The following is a 16,477-nucleotide window of genomic DNA, read 5'->3' as shown; positions in this document are numbered from 1 at the left end:
AGTCAATTAATAATTTATCGGCAAGGAGTTCATTTGTATTAGAGGGGCAATAATAAACATTTCATATTTTAAATACTAACAAGTGTACAGTCGTGGCCAAAAGTTTTGAGAATTACATAAATATTATTTTTCACAAAGTTTGCTGCTAAACTGCTTTTAGATCTTTGTTTCAGTTTTTCTGTGATGTACTGAAATATAATTACAAGCACTTGTAAACTAAATCGACAATTACATGACATTTATGCAAAGAGTCAGTATTTGCAGTGTTTGGCCCTTCTTTTTCAGGACCTCTGCAATTCGACTGGGCATGCTCTCAATCAACTTCTGGGCCAAATCCTGACTGATAGCAACCCATTCTTTCATAATCACTTCTTGGAGTTTGTCAGAATTAGTGGGTTTCTGTTTGTCCACCCGCCTCTTGAGGATTGACCACAAGTTCTCAATGGGATTAAGATCTGGGGAGTTTCCAGGCCACGGACCCAAAATTTCAACATTCTGGTCCCCGAGCCACTTAGTTATCACTTTTGCTCCATCGTACTGGAAAATGCATTGTTCTTCACCAAACTGTTGTTGGATTGTTGGAAGAAGTTGCTGTTGGAGGGTGTTTTGGTACCATTCTTTATTCATGGCTGTGTTTTTGGGCAGAATTGTGAGCGAGCCCACTTCCTTGGATGAGAAGCAACCCCACACATGAATGGTGTCAGGATGCTTTACTGTTGGCATGACACAGGACTGATGGTAGCGCTCACCTTTTCTTCTCCGGACAAGCCTTTTTCCAGATGCCCCAAACAATCGGAAAGGGGCTTCATCGGATAATATGACTTTGCCCCAGTCCTCAGCAGTCCATTCACTATACTTTCTGCAGAAGATCAATCTGTCCCTGATGTTTTTTTTGGAGAGAAGTGGCTTCTTTGCTGCCCTTCTTGACACCAGGCCATCTTCCAAAAGTCTTGGCCTCACTGTGCGTGCAGATGCGCTCACATCTGCCTGCTGCCATTCCTGAGCAAGCTCTGCACAGGTGACACTCCGATCCCGCAGCTAAATCCTCTTTAGGAGATGATCCTGGCGCTTGCTGGACTTTCTTGGATGCCCTGAAGCCTTCTTTACAAGAATTGAACCTCTTTCCTGAAGTTCTTGATGATCCTATAAATTGTTGATTTAGGTGCAATCTTAGTAGCCACAATATCCTTGCCTGTGAAGCCATTTTTATGCAACGCAATGATGGCTGCACGCATTTCTTTGCAGGTCACCATGGTTAACAATGGAAGAACAATGATTTCAAGCATCACCCTCCAGACATAATGATCTCCAGCGTTGTGCTCGTCAACATTCTCACCTGAGTTAACAAGACGATTACTGAAATGATCTCAGCAGGTCCTTTAATGACAGCAATGAAATGCAGTGGAAAGGGTTTTTTGGGATTAAGTTAATTTTCATGGCAAAGAAGGACTATGCAATTCATCTGATCACTCTTCATAACATTCTGGAGTATAAGCAAATTGCTATTATAAAAACTTAAGCAGCAACTTTTCCAATTTCCAATATTTATGTAATTCTCAAAACTTTTGGCCACGACTGTAGTTAAATTATTTAAGTACTACTACCGATTTTCAGTTTAGATTGTTGTTACACTACTCTAAAAGTATTTTAATAGGCTATAATAATAGGCTTCAGGTTCGGAAAGGAGAGCTGCAATTCAATGCTGTCATTGCACTTCACACATTATTATTTATTGTAACACAGGAAAGCAGAACACACATCAGCAATTTCCAAAACTATTTACAGTTCAGGGCTGACCAGAGGATGACTCACAGAAAAGAAAAGTTGTTCCAGATACACAGGCAGTGTTCCTCTGACTCAAATCACATTCCTAGATGACACCTTCTGTTGGCATAAAATGAGCTGTTCTCTTCTGGTATTGTGTATTCTTACCATTGGCCCATTTAGCTGACCCTTTCCTGAACCCTTAACTTAACTATTCTGAACTGTGAAAACTTTCACAATTCAGTTTTTGTCAGCTGACTCTTCCACGGGTCACTAACATTGCTATCCTGGACTGTGAAAGTTTTCACAGATCAGATTAGTGATGTTAGTGACCCAGGGAACCATTAACTGACCCTTACTTAACTGTGAAAGTTTTCCCAGATCAGAATAGTTAAGGGCTCAGGAAAGGGTCAGCTAACCCGTACTGAACTGTGAAAGTTTTCACTGATCAAAATAGTGATGTACATGACCCAGGGAGCTTCAGTTGACCCAAACTTACCTGTGAAAGTTTTCACAGATCAGAATAGTTAAGGGCTCAGGGAAGGGTAAGCTGACCAAAACTGAATTGTGAAAGTTTTCACAGATCAGAATAGTCATGTTACTGACTCAGGGAAACCGTTATCTGACCATAACTGCACTGTTAATGTTTTCACGAATCGAAATAGTGATGAAAATGAATCAGGAAATGGTTAACTGACCAAATTTTTAAGATCAGAATAGTTAAGGGATCAAGAAAGGGTTAACAGACGAAAGCTAAACTGTGAAACTTGGCAAATCAGAATATTGAAGCCAAGTACTCAAGCAAAGGCACAAAAAACAAAACTTTATTGTCAAACAAAGTACGGTGGCCTAGTGGTGCACAACACAACGACATTAAAAAAGCAAACATAAGCTCACAACAAAACGACATTAAGCCACAACACAAATACATTAAGCCACAACACAACTAAATTCTCACAACACAAATACATTAAGCCACAACACAACTAAATTCTCACAACACAAATACATTAAGCCACAACACAACGAAATTCTCACAACACAACGACATTAAGCCACAACACAAATACATTAAGCCACAACACAACGAAATTCTCACAACACAAATACATTAAGCCACAACACAACGAAATTCTCACAACACAACGACATTAAGCCACAACACAAATACATTAAGCCACAACACAAATACATGAAGCCACAACACAACGGAATTCTCACAACACAACGACATTAAGCCACAACACAAATACATTAAGCCACAACACAACGAAATTCTCACAACACAACGAAATTAAGCCACAACACAACGAAATTAAGCCACAACACAAATACATTAAGCCACAACACAACGAAATTCTCACAACACAACGAAATTAAGCCACAACACAAATACATTAAGCCACAACACAACGAAATTAAGCCACAACACAATGGAAGTGCTCCCGACCACTAGGGGGCAGTGTTGAAAGTTAAACACCGATATTTCATCGAGATGTTCTTTTTTTTTTTTTTTTTTTTTTTATTCAATTTTGAAAGTAACAATGACAATTTACATCAAACATAAGACAAACATACATTGGGGAAAACGTATAACAGATCTTACATTAGAAAGAATAAGAGTTAAATTCTACAAATAATTTTTTTCAACAAAAGAGATGTTTTTATGCATTTCTTATTTCTAGTGATTGAATTCAATGAGTCATGGAATATTTTAAGATCTTTACAAAAAAAATTAAAGGAGGGTGTTATAGACATTACTTTAGCTTTATGTATATGAAACTTCCCAAGAAGAATTATTAACTTTAATGTGTTATCAATTATATTTGAACCAGTATTACAGTCCAAGAAGAAGATCATAGCCTCATCTATTCTGATTATTTTGTAGAATGTATCAAAAACCATCATAGATACCTGCTTCCAAAAGTCTTCAGAGTGTTTACATTTATAAAATAAGTGTATAAGCGTTTCAGATTCAAGATTACAAAAACAACATTGTGGCGAGAAGTCTTTTATAAATTTACTAAGAAATACATTACACGGATAATACCTGTGTAATATTTTAAAATGAGTTTCCTTAACCTTATTTGGCAGTAAAAATGCATTACTTGCTGACCAGATTATCTCAATTGAAGGTATAGAAGAAAAATGTTGTTTCCATTTCAAAATTGCTTTAGGGTAACAGCTGATATCTTGATTAAGACACTTTCTGATGTAAGAGTTATTACACTTCATATCCAAAATATGAACACCCCCAATAACAAGTTTAGGGGTTTGCCGTAACACTGGGTTGTAGCTGAGATGCGCTTTCACAAGCTGAAGCAATTTAATGGAGATGTTTTTAACAACCACATTGTAATCTCTGCATGTAGATTCAACCCCTGAGAGAGCAAGAAATTGTTGATAAGTATATATCTCACCATTACAATTTAGTAAGTCAGAAATAAAAATAATTCCTTTATCAAACCATTCTTTTTTATATATACTTTTCCTTTTAGATAATATATGTTGGTTATTCCATATTATACACTTGTGAGGGGAGAAATTGTGTTTAAAGGCTATTTTCCATGCATCTAGTGATTGCTTGTGAAAATTAGATAATTTGATGGGAAGTTTACTACATTTGAAGTCACATGATAATAAAAAGTTTAACCCACCACACTTTTCAAAAAACAAATTGGGGATATAAAACCATATAGAATCATTATGGGCCAAGCAATGTTTCAACCAATTGATTTTAAAAATGGTATTAAGAGTACTGAAATCAAGAACATTAAGCCCACCCTCTGAAAGAGTTCTGATAATCGTTTTTCTTTTTATATATTCAGTCTTATTTTTCCAAATGAATTTAAATATGGCCCTATCAATATCGGAGCACATTTTAGAATTTACGTACAATGAGAGAGCCGGGTATACCAGCCTCGAAATTCCCTCAGCCTTGGAAAGCAGAACACATCCATGGATAGACAGGTTTCTCTGAGACCAGCAATTAAAAACCATCTTTGCTTTATGTAAACACGTAGAAAAATTATTTTCAAGTCTTTCATGTGGACATTTATTGATTATAATGCCAAGGTACCTAACCTTTTCTTTTACCTTAATTCCACATATGTCTGGGATAGCAGAAGGGTGAATTGTCATAATCTCAGATTTATTCTGATTAACAGAAAGGCCAGAGGCATGTGAAAAAAGTTTTAAAGCCTCTAATATAATGGGGACTTGACTTTTATCCTTCAGGAAGATGCATGTATCATCTGCCAGTTGACTGGTTAAAATAGTGCGGTCTGCTATTTGGATGCCTTCAATTTTCGAACAATTCACTACATAAAGATTAAGAAGCTCTGCAACCAACAGAAACAAAAAAGGAGAAATAGGGCAGCCTTGCCTGATGCCTCTCTCAATGACAAACCGTGGTGAAGTCCCACTAGACAAGGATACATTACTATTGATGTCTTTATACAGAGTCTGTACAGTTTTCACAAATTTTGGACCAAAGCCAAATCGTCTTAAGGCATCATACATAAAGGCATGCTCTACTGTATCAAATGCCTTGTAGAAATCTAAGAACAAGATTAGTGCATCATCATTAACCAACTCAGAGTAATCTAAAAGATCCAAAACAAGACGAATATTATTTGAAATGTGTCGACCTTTCATGAAGCCAGATTGTGTGAGAGAGATAACTTCTTCTAAGCAGGGTTTTAGTCTCCTAGCATATACTGCAGCTAATATTTTGTAATCAGAATTAAGCAATGTTATAGGGCGCCAATTATCTAAAAAATTTTTGTCTTTATTTGGTTTAGGAATTAACGTAATAAGACCTTGCTTCATCGATGCAGATAATTCCCCTCGATCTAAACATTCTTTGAAAAAGTCTAAGATTAAATCTTTTATATCACTCCAAAATGATCGATAAAATTCAAACGGTAACCCATCAGGGCCCGGACTCTTATTAAATGGGGTCTTTGTAATTAGAATGTCCAGTTCTTCCATAGTTATTTCTCCCTCACAAACAGCATGACTATCTTCACTTATAGCTGGAATAAAAGGATCCACATTCAAGAAAAATGTATTAGAAAATTCAGAATGAAAGGAAGAAGTATACAGTCGTTGATAAAAGTCAGATACAAATTTTGAAATCTTGCCTTCCTCAGAAGTGAGATTACCATTAATATTAAGGGTTGTAATCCTTTTTAATTCACCTCTTCTTTTTTCTAAATTAAAAAAATATGTAGAATTCTTTTCTCCAAATTCAAGCCATTTTGCCCTTGATCTGATGAATGCACCTTTGGCCTTTTCTGCATAAAGAACATCAAGGTCTTCCTTCAATAAATACAACTTCTCCCTGTCTTGTTCACTGGGAGATGGCATACATAAAATATTATTAATTTCTTTTATGATCGCAGAGCTTCTTGACTCCTTTGCCTTAGAAAGTTGTTTACCAAACTTTATAGAGAATTTTCGGGACTCATATTTAAAAAATTCCCACTTTGCAATAGCAGAATCTGAATTAACTTTACATTTTTCAATAATATTTTTAATACCTGAACAATATGTAGGAAGTTGCAAAAACGAAGTATTCATCTTCCAGTATCCTGGTCGTCTCTGAGAACTGTTACGAAGCTCAGATATTTCAAGATCGATACAGGCATGGTCAGTTAGAGGGGCAGGAGAAATAGTACAAGAGCTATTAAAAGAAACTAGCCGGTCAGATATAAGCCAAAGGTCTATTCTAGATTTTTGAGACATGTCTGCTTTAAACCATGTAAACGACGAGATACTGTTTCCATGGACGTGTCTGTAAGCATCCAACAAGGAAAGGCTGCTACAAAAATCACTTATAACTAAATTAAGGTGATTAACATTAAGTCTTGGAGGGAATCTATCTAAATGCAGATCAGGGGCTTCATTAAAATCCCCTCCCACAATGAATGCTGCTGAAGGAAATTTCAAATTTAAAGCAAGCAATTTTGTAGATAAAGATTGGAAAAGAATATGATTTAAGTTAGAACTGTTAAAACCATATACATTACATAAAATAATAACAGCTTCTCCAGACTGAACAACAGCTATTATCCATCTGCCCTCTAAAGAGAAGTGTGACTCAAGAATTTTACCACTAAAATTATGGTTAAATAAAATTACAACTCCCCCTGAATGAGTAGACCCATGTGAAAATAAAGTTTTACCTCCCCACTGTGCTGACCAAAAAGACTCATCATTAACACTAGAATGAGTTTCTTGTAGAAAATAAACATCTCTTCTTTTAGAATTACAAAATAAAAATAAAGCTTTTCGTTTAGTAAGATCGCGAATCCCCCGAACATTAAGAGAGAAACAAGAAAAGTTAAATGACATTTGAACAGAAAACAAACACACACAAAAAAAGAGAACAATCTGCCCTAGAGGGCAAAAAAGTTAACTATGCGAGAAGGAACAAAGTGCAAAACTTATCTCTTTAACCTTCCATATCAAGCATCAATGGATTAGAGAATATCCAAACCTATAAAACTAATCAGGCCAACATTCAAAAAGAAATGCTATGAGAAAAAAAAAAGGACACCATCTTAGCAAGAGTTTACTTTAAAGTCATACTTGTAACTAAGATTCAATGTCACTTTTTTGGCCAAAAAAGGATAGAGGCGTTAATATGATTCACATATTATCCGCTGTAATCTTCTTTCCATCAATAATGGCAGCCGAACCCTTGAATCCAGCTCGTTTTCCATCTTTCCTGGCTTGACTTACCAGCGGCCACAGTTTATTCCGTGCGTCCCTCGCCCGTTGTGTCAGATCTTCTGTTATTTTGATGCCTTTCTGTTTGAGGACTTCAGAGTTTTTCGCGTCCATCCATATGCGATCCCGATGAGTGCGTGACAAAAACTGCACAATAATCCGCCGTGGGCTCGCGCCTCCCGCTTTCGGCCCGATTCTGTGTGCAACATCAATGGAAGTCTGAAGAACGTCTCTCAATCCCGGCGAGATTTGAGAAAAAATATCCATTGCGATCATTTTCACGTTTTCTCCCGTCTCCTCCGGAATACCAGACATTTTCAAATTCCACCTTCTTTTATATGCCTCCAGTTCGTCAACTTTTTCCCACAGTTGGTTGTTTTCATTGATCACGGCCGCTACTTGAACACCTAGTTCGTTAGTTTTAGTTACAGCCCTCTCCGTTTTGACGGTCACTGAATCAACTTTGGTGGCGAGTTGAGATATCAGGTTCGAATTGGATGCAACAGACCTTTCAATGTCCAGTAACTTCTCCATGAAATCATCTTGCTTTTTTCCCAGCCTCTCAATCGCCTTCAGTATATCATTTAGTATATCCGTATTTAAGGGCTCGGATACCTGCCGTCGTATCTTCGGAAGAGGGCTGTTGATCGGGGTGTCTGAAGATAAACAATCCATGTTTAAATCCTCTTCGACGTCGGGAGTGGGTTTAGCATAACCATGCACACGCTTCACACTCTCCGCCATTCCTTCCATTTGTCTCAGGTTATGTTTCGGCAGCGCGAGTTTCAATCAACGCACTCTGCAGGCCGCGACAGACGTTCAATTCTAACAGTCCCAAAAGGCAAATATTTTCAATTCCAGTTTAAAAACGTTGTAGAGTCATTCAAAACATAAAGTCACTTGTAGAATTAACGCAAAAAATCAAGGAAGGAAAAAAAAAGATTAAGTTTTGCACAAAAGTTTATGCGAGACAGAAACGGTTTAGCTACACAGACGCCATCTTGGCGCAGACTCCTTTCATCGAGATGTATGTGTAACTTAATATGTGTAATCGATTTTTAAATGAAAAACGTGTTTTTTTTAATGTTTTGATATCCTGATAATCTTAATGTATTGCTTCATGAATCGAGCAAAAAATTAATTGATAATATCTGCTCTTGTACACAATGTTTTTCCTCAGGGGGGCTTATGTAAATCCGGTGCTGTGCGGGGAAACCGTTGCTCTTTCCGTAGAGCTTTCAAATTGACAAGAGGAGAAGATTTTTCATCTTACAAGAACTTCCCCTGATGACTGTAAATGAATTTCATCGCGCGGAGAAGGGCATTAAACGTTACATCAACAACTTTAGGGTGAGTATTGTTCTATCGTCTTCAAGCAAATCTAGCTAATAAGGCTGGATAACGCTGCTGCACTGACTTGATCAGCTCAAAAATAGCAGGGCTAAGTTAGAGTTTAGCTTTAAACTCCGTCCACCTCATCTTTTTATAACTCGTAAGAGATAGTAGAAATAACAGCAGGACTCCCGGTAATCCACGTTGATTTGCATCTGTGGTTCTGATAGGTGTTTGCTGTGATATAAACTTCTTCACTTGATATAAAGTATTTTAAATACTGTTGCCATTTTTAGATTGCCATGTATCGTAATAAATCTTAAAGGACCGTTCACACCAAACTATAAAGAAAACGATAAAGATATTTAGTTTTAAAAATCGTTCTCACTATTTAAAAAAAGAGTCCACACCACTATAATGATAAAGAAGAGAAACAATATCATTGGAATTAAGAACTATTTTTTTCCAGCTGATGAACGATTAAAAACATTGACAGCCAATCAGAATCCTGCTATAACGAGCTCGAGAATGTAAAGCAGCTGACAAGCGTGTGCGCGCTTAGAATAAACAGATTATATCGTTCGCTGCTGTGGACTCTATCGTTATCTTAATAGTTATCATTCATTGTGTGAACGGGGCTTTAGTCTGACAGTTATTGTTATATTTTCAAATTATATTATCTGTAACCTGAAGCTTGAATTAATTGTTCACATTTATATAACAGTTTTCCAGGGATCCCCAACACAAGCATGATAAAGCTATTCAGTAAAAAGCAAAAAAGATCAGAAATGGTTAAGAGAGATAGGGACATCCTTTGAAATATTACTGATCTCTTTACAGTCTATTGGCATGTTTGTAACATTATATAAAATATTAATTATTTGTCATAATTTATTTTAAATATAGAGTCATTTACAATGTAATAATTTAAAATGCAACTGAAAGTAATTCCAAATGTATCTGAAATCAGTTAAATATGTAAACCAATGTTATTATCTTCACAGATTATTTTAACGGACTCCCATCCATACTGTTGCAGCACTGTAGCAGACAGCACACTATTCAGAAGTGAGAATCAGTGCAGTTCCTCCTGTACAGAGCTGCACTGAAGGTAGCAGAGCTGGCACAAACCTAGAACAATGGTAAGTAAGAGAATTATCAAATTCTTAAATGTATGACATAATTAATAAACTTTGATTAATAATATTAACACGCCCCATTGGTATGCCTAGAGAGTCAAGCCAGGTCCTGTCAGTGGGATGGTGGTCCTGTTTTCAAGAGAGGAAACTCGCTGAGTGGTTAATCTAGGAGTAACGTGTCTAATATTGCTATTGATCATCTTTTCATATCTTGCTTTTATTCATAATGTATAACATGCCTATTTGATTAGCCCTAACAGAAAAAAGACAAAAACACAATCATAATGATTATGGCTCTATTCATTATGCATGCAACTTGTAATGATGGTGGAATTTTTTTCTTAATGGTCAATTTACACTATACCTTTGTTTTTCATCTCAGGAGAATGTTTACAGTGATGTCACCAGTGATCTGCCTGACCTAGCAGTCCTCCAAGTGGCAGAAGTGTTATAAAAATATAGTAACACACCATTACACTGTCATAGTTATTAGTATTTGTATTTTACATAACTATTAAAACTGTATCAAAGTTTAAAAAATTTAATTGTGGATATTTACATGTTTACACTACACTGGTGAGCAAGAAAACATATTAAAATTACATATATTTGCACTTACATAATATTTAATTTACATTTTATATTGTAGTCTGTACAAATAAAACCAAATGAATCCATCCCAAGTTTTTTGTGTAAGGCCAGATCTCTCTGTGGAAGATCGACTGAAAGTGGACCATGAAGAGGGGGAACTCATCGAAGGGCTGCAGAGACTGACACTGTCAAAATAAATGTTAAATAATTATGATACATGCATGTAATGTGTGCATCAAAAAGTGAAAATAAATATAACATTTTTTTTCTCTGTCACAAACAATACAATATCAATATTTACCATTGCATTGCTTGTTATTCCAACTTCTCTCCTCGCTGTAGCTGTCCTTGCTCTGGTCTCACGAACCATGTGGAATGCAGGTTTAATAACTCTCCAAAAGGCCATTAAATGGATCTACTTCTCAAATCTAGATTGGATGAGACATGTTTTCAGAAAATACACACCAAACAATGTAAAAAGTTTGTTTGCCTACACTGAACCTGAAGGATACTTAAAAATGTATAATGTATTGACATACAAGTGGAAAAAAGGTAGGTCTGTAAAAAGATTTTAGCTGGGGTTTTAGCTTATTCTCCCTCGTGACATTCTAAACTGTTCTGAATTTATTCTGTGGGGTCTATCTAGATAGCTGACTGACGGTAACATTATTTACAACATTTCTGTATGCCAATGAACAAAGCAAGCCATATGGGTTTACAGCAGCATAATGTTGAGTATATGATGACAGCTTTATTTATTTATTTTTGGGCTAATCATCTATTAACAGGTATTGCCTTGATCCACGGAAGAGGTTTTTAAACAGACAGGCAACCACAGCGACAAAAAATAATGACAATTAAAAAATTCACAATAGGCCTACATTGTGCTCGTTAATATAGTAATAAAGGTTTAGATCTTACCTACTGTAGATTCGCATGCTGTTGTCATTCTTGAAGAGGCGCCTGCAGACTGAAGTATCAGAAGTGATGTTGAAATCCTTAAATCTTACATTACTAATTTGAATCCACTTATTTCGAGTTTCTACATCCAGTGGAGAAGTGTGAAAAACCTTTGAGGAGCCTCACAAAACGGGTCACAGCAATAGCTGTGTAAACCACCCTCACAGATGTCTATGGAACTCTTCATTAAATAATTATATTGCTGTGGTATACTTAATTTGTCGTATTATAGCAAAATGTATAAATATTATGTAATATTCATCGTTTATGGATAAAAGTTTGCAGCTGGTAATGCACTCTTTTATTCGCCCTGAGATTTCACAGGAAATATGTAGTCTATTGCCCGTTTCTGCAGACCAACTGCCCCCTAGTGGTCGGGAGCATTTCTGTTGTGTTGTGGCTTAATGTATTTGTGTTGTGAGAATTTCGTTGTGTTGTGAGAATTTCGTTGTGTTCTGAGAATTTCGTTGTGTTGTGGCTTAATTTCGTTGTGTTGTGAAAATTTCGTTGTGTTGTGGGTTAATGTCTTTGTGTTGTGGCTTAATGTATTTGTGTTGTGGCTTAATGTCGTTGTGTTGTGAGCTTATGTTTTTAATGTCGTTGTGTTGTGCATTACTGGGCCACCGTAACAAAGTGTACAAGTGTATATATATACAGTACAGACCAAAAGTTTGGACACACCTTTTCATTCAAAGAGTTTTCTTTATTTTCATGACTATGAAAATTGTAGAGTCACACTGAAGGCATCAAGGGCTATTTGACCAAGAAGGAGAGTGATGGGGTGCTGCGCCAGATGACCTGGCCTCCACAGTCACCGGAGCTGAACCCAATATCGAGATGGTTTAGGGGTGAGCTGGACCGCAGACAGAAGGTAAAAGGGCCAGCAAGTGCTAAGCATCTCTCGGGGAACTACTTCAAGACTGTTGGAAGACCATTTCAGGTGACTACCTCTTGAAGCTCATCAAGAGAATGCCAAGAGTGTGCAAAGCAGTAATCAAAGCAAAAGGTGGCTACTTTGAAGAACCTAGAATATGACATATTTTCAGTTGTTTCACACTCTTTTGTTATGTATATAATTCCATATATAATTCCACATGTGTTAATTCATAGTTCCCCATCGAGGGAGAGACGATGCGTCGATAACGCTTTGGGAACGCATTCTGCGTGAGTGCGTCTGAAGCATCCATGTCAACTAGTCCAATGGCGAGAGTGAGCGTCAGGAGTGACGTCACGACCAGGAATTGATAAAAACCCCAACCGGAGCAACCGGTGTTAGCTTTCTGTGCCTCAGCAAGCGATCTGTGTCAAACCTGTCTGTCATATTTACTGTTGTCTTGTTCAAAGTTTATATATCATGGCGAAACAACTATTCAAACAGTGTGTTTCTCCCTGCCCGCGTTATTTAACGGGTGGGGATACACACGAGCTTTGTGTAGTTTGTTTGGGAGTGGAGCATGCGTTATCAGCCTTCGAGGAGACTGATTGCCCGCATTGTGAGAAGCTTTCGCTTCGCATGCTCCGCTCCTGCTTGTCACTCTTTGATGAGAAGAGCGGCGAGCCTCGCTTCTCAGGGTGCAGGACCCGCTTCTGCCGAGGCAGAACGGAGAATGCATTCCTGGGGTTCGCAAATGGATCTCTCAGCGGGGTTGGAGACGGGTCCGAGGGCTCTTTCTCCTCCCTTACCTGGGAGATCCATAGCTCAAACTCCGGTGTCGGAAGCCCGCCCCGCGGCTTCTTCTGCCCGGGGGGAGAGCTCATTGCTTCGTTGCTCTAGCTCCGAGGAGTTAGATGTAACGGGCAGTGAAGGTGACACAATCAGGGGGGAAGAGGATTCGCCATCTCTTTCCCCAGCATATGAGGAGTTGGTTGATGTATTAACACGAGCTGTAGATAAGTTACATATATCTTGGCCATCTGATAAACAGAGCGCTCGTCCTAAAAGCAAATTAGACGAGCGTTTTCTGTCTTCTAAAACATCTCCTACATCACGGGGTCTCCCTTTTTTCCCTGATCTTCACAGTGAGCTGTCTAGATCGTGGAATAAGCCATATTCATCACGTCTTTTCAGCCCTCAAGTGCGCATTTATTCTGATATAAGAGGGCTGAAAGAAAATGGTTATGAAGCGATGCCCCGGGCGGAACAGACGCTTTCTTTCCCCTGGTTCAGCGCCATCTATTAAGATCCCGACTTTGCCCACGAAGCCTTTAAAGATCACATCTAATTTAGTGGGTAAAGCTTACACAGCAGCAGGTCAGGCTGGAGCTTGCCTTCACTCGATGGCTTTGCTTCAGGCTTATCAGGCTGAGCTGCTGGGGGAGTTAGATAACAGTGAGGGAGTCAGCCGTGACGAAATTCGGGAACTTCGTCGGGCTACGGATTTATCTCTCAGGGCGACTAAAGAAACAGTACGTGCTATTGGTAGATCTATGGCTGCTTTGGTTTCTACAGAAAGACACCTTTGGCTTAATCTTTCAGATATTAAAGATAAAGATAGATCTTTTCTTTTAGACGCTCCCATTTCTCATGAAGGTCTGTTTGGTGATGCTGTGAATGAAGTGGTTGAAAGATTTCAAGAAAATAAAAAGCAATCTGAAGCTTTTAAAAGTTTTCTCCCTCGCCGATCTAATCCTGATGCTGCTGGGCGTGCAAGGCAGCCCCAGCCTTCATGCTCCTCATATCGTGTTTCTCAAAAAGAGAGTGTTGCGTCTCGCGCTCCTCCTCAAAAATCACGGGGACCGAGCCAGCACTCACAGCCAAACTAATCTAAGCAGAAGCCGGATCTGAGGACCGTTCTTCTCGCTAAGAAAGCTTCGGCTCAGAAGAAAAGGTCCTGACGCCAAATGGGTCAGACCTGTGAGGGCAGCCCCAACCGAGACGGTGCGGTGTACACCTCAGTATACGGTGCCCGTCCGGTCTCGGTGCTCTCACGGGGCCGTACTGCCAACCCCGCCACCCTTGGTGCCTCGGGGCGCAGCGGTCTCCAGCGGGTCTCTGGCGCTGTGTCTCTCAGACGCTGTGTCGGGCTCGCTCCCTCTGAGGGGGGTTCAAGAGCAGTTAGCTCTGGTGGTTCCTGCGTTTCGGCTTCAGGTCCCCACACTAGCTGTTCAAATTACACCAGAGGCCAGCCTCGAGAGGCTGGTTCCCTTAGTAGAATGTCTGACAGAATGGAAAAGTCTGCCGAATATATCTCAATGGGTGCTGCAGATAGTAGAGAAGGGTTACAGAATCCAGTTCGGTTCTCGTCCCCCTCGCTACAATGGGGTGTTGCTCAAAGTAGTGCATCACGAGCAGGCTCTGGTCATGGAGCAAGAAGTGAAATCTCTTTTAGCGAAAAATGCTATAGAGCAGGTGTATCCTCCCGACAGGGCATCGGGTTTTTACAGCCGTTATTTCATTGTTCCAAAAAAGGATGGAGGGCTGCGTCCCATTTTAGATCTTCGTCTGTTGAATCGTACAGTTCAGAAATTAAAATTCAAGATGCTGACACTCAAACAGATCGTGACTCAAATCAGATCCGAGGACTGGTTCGTCACGATAGACCTAAAAGATGCGTACTTCCATATCTCCATCCTCCCTCAGCACAGGAAGTTCCTAAGGTTTTCTTTCGGGGGCAAAGAATACCAGTATCGGGTACTTCCCTTCGGTCTAGCTCTCTCACCCCGCACATTCACGAAATGCGTAGATGCAGCTCTGGCCCCGCTCAGGCTGCAGGGCATACGTATTCTGAATTACTTGGACGACTGGTTGATTTTAGCGGAATCAGAACAGTTGGCGGTTCGGCATCGAGATGTCGTCCTCGCTCATATGCAGAAGTTGGGTTTGAGGCTCAATACCAAGAAGAGTGTGCTATCTCCATTACAGAGGACCACTTTTCTTGGGGTGGTATGAGATTCGGTCACGATGCGAGCCGCTCTTTCGCCCGCTCGTGTAGCCAACATCCTCACAGCCACATCAGAGCTAAAGCTAGGCCAGTCACGCACTGTAAAACAGTTCGAGAGATTGTTGGGTCTCATGGCAGCAGCGTCCAATGTGATCCCCTTTGGCCTGCTGGGCATGAGACCTTTACAGTGGTGGCTCAGGACCAGAGGGTTCTCCCCGACGGGAAACCCACTTCATACGATCAAGATCACGCGGCGGTGTCTCCGCGCCTTGGTCATATGGAGAGAACACTGGTTCCTGTCCCAGGGTCCGGTATTGGGAGCTCTTTGTCATCGGGTTGCCATCTCGACAGATGCTTCCCTTACCGGCTGGGGAGCGGTAATGGAAGGCCGCTCAGCTCAGGGTCTGTGGGAGAGCCATCATCACTCTTGGCACATCAACTGCCTGGAGATGATGGCGGTCTTCAAAGCTTTGAGGCACTTCCTGCCAGACCTGAGGGACCATCATGTGCTGGTCCGCACAGACAATACATCGGTGGTCTCTTACATCAACCGTCAGGGGGGTCTGCGCTCGCGCCCACTCTGCAAATTAGCGCACCAGATCCTCCTGTGGTCCCTGGGGAAATTACGCTCTCTGAGGGCAATGTATATACCAGGGACTCAGAATATTGGAGCAGACACCCTGTCGAGGCAGGTGCTGAGGTCAGGGGAATGGAGGCTTCACCCCCAGGTGGTGGAGCTCATATGGGAATCTTATGGCCAAGCAGAAGTGGATCTGTTTGCGTCTCAGTACACTAAGCACTGTCCACTATGGTTCTCCCTTACTCATCCAGCCCCCCTGGGGTTGGACGCTATGGTACAGACGTGGCCGAGGCTACGTCTGTACGCCTTTCCCCCTGTTGCTCTGCTCCCAGGAGTTCTGGAGAGAGTCCGCCAGGACGGAGTAAGTCTACTTCTCGTAGCTCCACACTGGCCGAGCCGAATCTGGTTTGCGGACCTGATTCATCTCCTCGACGGTCCTCCCTTGGAGATCCCGATCAGGAAAGACCTTCTATCTCAGGCCCGGGGGCACTATA

Source organism: Carassius carassius, chromosome 17 (genome assembly GCF_963082965.1).
Source record: "Carassius carassius chromosome 17, fCarCar2.1, whole genome shotgun sequence".
Classification (NCBI taxonomy): Eukaryota; Metazoa; Chordata; class Actinopteri; order Cypriniformes; family Cyprinidae; genus Carassius; species Carassius carassius.
The sequence above is the reverse complement of the archived record's forward strand: the minus strand, read 5'-3'. Positions refer to the sequence as shown.